This window comes from Mastomys coucha, unplaced genomic scaffold (genome assembly GCF_008632895.1).
Source record: "Mastomys coucha isolate ucsf_1 unplaced genomic scaffold, UCSF_Mcou_1 pScaffold22, whole genome shotgun sequence".
Lineage (NCBI taxonomy): Eukaryota > Metazoa > Chordata > Mammalia > Rodentia > Muridae > Mastomys > Mastomys coucha.
This window is the reverse complement of record NW_022196905.1, coordinates 84,612,849-84,618,425: the sequence shown is the minus strand read 5'-3', so window position 1 is coordinate 84,618,425 and position 5,577 is coordinate 84,612,849. Positions and strand designations below refer to the sequence as shown.

Below are 5,577 nucleotides of genomic sequence, written 5' to 3'. Positions count from 1 at the left end.
GCATTTGGTGTTTTTATTATTATGTGACAGGAGGAATTTCTTTTCTGGTCCAGTCTATTTAGAGTTCTATAGGCTTTTTATATGTTCATGGACATCTCTTTCTTTAGGTTAGGGAAGTTTTCTTCTATAATTTTGTTGAAGATATTTACTGGCCCATTACCTTGACTCCTTGGGAGTCTTCACTCTCTTCTATACCTATTATCCTTAGGTTTGGTCTTCTCATTGCATCTTGGATTTCCTGGATGTTTTGGGTTAGGAGCTTTTTGCTTTTTGCATTTTCTTTGACTGTTGTGTCAATGTTTTCTATGGTGTCTTCTACCCCTGAGATTCTCTCTTCTATCTCTTGTATTCTGTTGGTGATGTCTGCATCTATGACTCCTGATTTCTTTCCTAGGTTTTCTAACTCCAGGGTTGTCTCTCTTTCTGATTTCATTATTGTTTCTATTTCCATTTTTGGATTATGGATGGTTTTGCTTATTTCCTTCACCTGTTTGACTGTGTTTTCCTGTAGTTCTTTAAGAGATTTTTGTGTTTCCTCTTTAAGGGCTTCTAGATGTTTTCCTGTGTTCTCCTGTATTTCTTTGAGGGTGCTATTTATGTCTTTCTTAAAGTCCTGTATTATCATCATAAGAAGTGATTTTATATCTGAATCTTGCTTTTCCAGTGTGATGGTGTGTCTAGGACTTGCAATGGTGGGAGTATTGGGTTCTGATGATGCCAAGTAACCTTGGTTTGTGTTGCTTATATTCTTACGCTTGGCCCGCATCATCTGGTTATCTCTAGTTCTACCTGCCCTTGCTAAATCTGACTGAAGCCTGTCCTTCCTCTGATCATGATTGTGTCAGAACTCCTCAGAGTCAAGCTGTCTCTGTGATCCTGTGATTCTGGGATCCTGTGACCCTAGTCTTGTTAGAGCACCTGGGAGTGGAGCTTCCTCTGGGTGTTTTGGGAATGACTACAGAGTTTGCACCCAAGGTCTGCTCAGGCACTGGCTGGGCAGAAGCAACCCGAGTCACTGGGATGGCAGAGTTCCTGTGTGCCTGGTCCTGCTGGTCCCAGTTACTCCTTTTAAATTTTTTTTATTTGGTACCTGATTTCAGGAAAGCAAGCCTCAAAAAAAATCTATATGTATTTCTTTTTGTGTTTCTGTTCTGTCTGTGTCTTTCTCTGTCTCCTCTGTCTCTGTCTCTGTCTCTGTCTCTGTCTCTCTCTCTCTCTCTCTCTCTCTCTCTCTCTCTCTGTGTGTGTGTGTGTGTGTGTGTGTGTGTGTGTGTGTGTGTAGACCAGATGTTGAGGTCAAGCATTTTTTCTCAATTGCTCTCTCTACCTTATCTTTTGAGAAAGGCTCTCTCACTAACCCTGGAAATGGCTGATTCAGTTCGCTGGCCAGCACGTCCCAAGGGACTTCCTGCTTCTGCCTTTCCATGGCTAGGATTACAGATTCAAGCCACTATGCTTCCAAAGTTGGAACCTCCTGCTTGTGCAGCAAGTAGTTTATCCATGGGACCATCTCCTCAGCTTCAAATATCTTAAAAGCAAATTGTTGAGGGCAGATGAATGTCCCAGATAAGAACTATACATTTCAATTAGGTAAATGTTACAGTATGTGAATACTATCTCAAAAATAGCTGTATTTTTTTTAAATCAATTATCTTTGTATTTCTTTTATTTCCTATTAGTGTGTGAGAGCACATGCATGAGTATGCCATGGCATGTACATATGCCAGTGGCCAGCAGAGGGCAGCAAAAGAGCACAATCTTTCCATTTCATAGGCTCTACTTTTGGCTGAAACAAACTGAATTTAAGTCTTATTCAAAGCGGGGCTATAACAGATAATCTGTTACAGAGCTGGGGACAAGATTGGGGAGGGAGAGGGAAGATTGCCAGCCTGCTTTCCTGGCCAGCATAGCTGGTGGGTTGTCAGGGAATCTCTGTTTGAGTGAACGTAGGAAAGATGACAGGGGCAGAGCTAGCTTCCCATCTTCTATGAGAAGACAGCCACCAAGAGAAGGAACAAGTGTCAGGTCCCAGTACCAAGAAGCACATTCTAACTGGAACCCCCAGTGACCACATTTGCAGAGACTCAGAAACACTTCCTTCCAGGCAGCACACAGCCACCATACTCTCCTAAGACCCTGAGAGGGCAACAGAAACCAAGGGACAGAGCAAGCACTCAACAAAGACAAGACCAGATATCAGCAAGACCTCAGATTACAATCATCCCAGACCCTATATTCCTAGGTAAAAACACAGTAACACCCAGAACAATACGTCCCCACTAAAGCCCAGCAACTCTACAACAGTAGGTCCTGAGAAATGTTATACAGGGGAAGCACCAGACAAGGACTTCAACATAACCTTCATAAATATGTTCAAGGACCTTAACGAGGAAATAATAAATCCCTTAAAGAAACCTACGAATACACAAACAATGTCACTAAATGAAGAAAACAGTTCAAGACCTGCAAGTGGAAATAGAATCAATACAGAAAACCCAAACTGGGGGAAACTAGAAATGAAAAACTTAGGAACTCAAATAGAAAACTCAGGCAAGCTTCAGCAATGGAATACAAGAGATGGAAGAGGGAATCTCAGGCATTGAAGATAAGATAAAGGAAAAGAAAATGTTAAAATTTAAAAACTCCTGGTACAAAACATCTAGGAAATCTGGGAAAGCATGAAGAGACTAAATCTAACTAGACACTAGAAATAAAGGAATGAGAAGAACCCAGTTCAGAGGAGTGAGAATACATCTTCAATAAAATCATAGAAGAAAAGGTCCCCAGCGTAAAGAAGGAGAGGCCTATCAAGTACAAGAAGCTTACAGAACACCAAATAGACTGGGCTGGAAAACAAATTCCCATCAGCACAGAACAAGGCACTGAACTTACAGAACAATGAAAGAAGATTAAAATCTGCAAGGAAAAACCACCAAGCAGCATGTATCGGCAGACCTATTAGAACACCATCTAACTTCTCGATGGAGACTCTAATCTCAAAGTATCTTTATTTGCAGATGATATGATAGTATACATAAAGGACCCTAAAAATTCTACTAGAAAACTCCTACTAAAGTAGCTAGATACAAAATTAATTCACAAAACTCAGTAGCCCTCCTATATACAAGTGACAAACGGACTGAGAATGAACTCAGGGAGACGACATCTTCCATGGTGGCCTCAAAAACATATCTTGGGGTAACTCTAAGCAAGTGAAAGTATGTGTATGATAAAAAAAAAAACCTCTAAGACACTGAAGAGAGAAATTGAAGATCTCTGAAGAAGGAAAGATCTTCAAAGCTTACAAATTGGTAGGATTAATATAGTAAAAATGGACATCCTATCAAAAAGCAATCTACAGATTCGATGCAATCTCTTGTCAAAATTCCAACCCAATTCTTACACTTGAAAAGACAATTTTCAACTTCATATGTACAAAACCAGAAGAGCTAAACGACCCTGTGCAGAGGCACAGTCATAAAAATAACATTACTCCTTAGATGCCTATTTTTCTAAGGAGAGACAAACAGGGTGTGGATCCGGATGGGAACTGAGGTGGGGAGGTGAGGAGGAACTGGGAGGTACGGGGAGGGGAAACCGTAATCAGAATATGTTGTATTTTAAAAATCCATTTTCAATAAAAGGAAAAAAGCTGGAGAGAACCTTTGTCCTCCCTTGGCTTCTGCTGATTTCCCGTGTTAGATGCAGCGTTATATTTTATTTTTTTCCTACAAGACGACCTTGAGAATTGTTTACCTTTCCCAAAAACAGGCAAAAGAAGAAAAAAATGAAAACAGAAAGTGCCAGGCGCTGAAGGAATCCCACAGGCTTACCGGCAGCTTCTCACAGCTCCAGCATTGCTCTCTAGAGTCCCACCCAGAAGGGAGGCGCTGTCTTGTCTAGAGTCTTCTTATTCTTGGTAGCAGCACTCCAGACATGCTAATCCCTCTTCCTCTCTCTGGTGAACCTTCTCGTTCTGGCATTTTCTACCTTTCCCTCCTGTCTAAACCACTATCTAAGCCACTAGCAATTCAATCTTAGTCCTAAATGTAGCTGGAGTTACAAAAGGAACTGACTTTCACCGAGGTGGAGAAAAAGTATCTATTCAGAATTTTCAAAATAACGCAGACTCTCACCCCTATGCCCATGCAGTGAGGATGCTATTTTATTATATGTAAGATATGGGTGCACTGAAATGTGAATATGGTTAAAATTTTATATACAATGTAAACTGGCAAAATGATTGAGTAGTTAAAGTGCTCGCTGCTAAGCCTGATAACTTGAGTTTAATTTCCAGGACCCACACGAGGGAGGCAATTCCTGCAGGGTGTACTCTGACCTTCATAGAGAGACATGGTGCTGATTCTCGAGAAGATACACACACACACACACACACACACACACACTAAGTTTTTAAAGCTATATAATTCTAGTTTCAAAATAATTTTCCTTCAATAAAAAATTTCTTAGTGTTTTTCAAGATAGGATTTGGGTTTTTGTTTTTTTTTTTTTTGTTTTTTTTTTGTTTTTGGTTTTTATGAGACAGGGTTTCTCTGTGTAGTCCTGGCTGTCCTGGAACTCACTCTGTAGACCAGGCTGGCCTTGAACTCAGAAATCTGCCTGCCTCTGCTTCCCAAGTGCTGGGATTAAAGGCATGTGCCACCACCGCCTGGCAAGATAGGGTTTCTCTGTGTAGTCCTGGCTGTCCTGAAACCCATTCTGTAGACCAGGCTGGCCTCGAACTCAGAGATCTGCCTTCCTCTGCCTCCTAAGTGTTGGGATTAAAGGTGTGCACACCAGGCCCAACAAAAATTTGGATAAAACATTAATCACTACAAAATTTGGGTCAACCTTATTTTTGGAACTTATTTTCTCTCTTAATGACTTTTGTTTCAAACACCTAAGTGCGAGTTCTATAGTACATTACTTTCCTGTTCTTCTCTCCATGTCTCTTCTGACACAGAATTGAGTAACTGAAATCCCCAGTTGAGAAATCCCCATTCAACAGAATGCATGTGGCACACACTTTAAGTCCAGTTTCTAGTTTCTGAAACAGAATTCGGCCTTTTCACACCCTTACTCTGAGTTGTGAGTCTTGACTTCCTAACTAAATCAGAATTCTTCCCCACTTCTCATCCCTTTGGCCACTGCTTGCAGCTTAAATAGCACCAACTACAAAGAATACATTCAAGCTGCATTTAAGAGAAATTTAGTTAGTCATCTTTTTAGATCTTTCTGGGTCTTACTGAATGCAGCATATACTGATTAACAACATAATAAGCCTTTATAATGACGAATCCAGTAAGCCTGACCTGATCCACAGTTCCTCAGTGCTGGGAACTGTACCCAAGGCTAGCAAGCATTCCACCACTAAGCTAGATCCCTGACTCCTGAGCCACAGATGCTGAGATAGCAGTAAACAGATACTGCTCCAGGGAGCTTAGGGCTCACAAGAGGTGGGGGCTGGGAGAGTCAGTAAATCAGAGAGTAAGTTAGCAGGGAGATAAAAAGCCCCCCACCCCCACCCCCCACCCCCTGTGGAATGAGCAGGATTAGAAGTATGCAGTGTGGGGACTG

The 5,577-nt window shown here is 41.3% G+C and overlaps 1 protein-coding gene across 8 annotated transcripts in view; it reads right to left on the bottom strand.

Annotated features, from left to right (window-relative positions):
* Art3 (ADP-ribosyltransferase 3) overlaps nucleotides 1-5,577 on the bottom strand; it is an 82,581-nt gene that overhangs the window by 29,349 nt on the left and 47,655 nt on the right. The gene's annotated exons all lie outside the window — the stretch shown is intronic.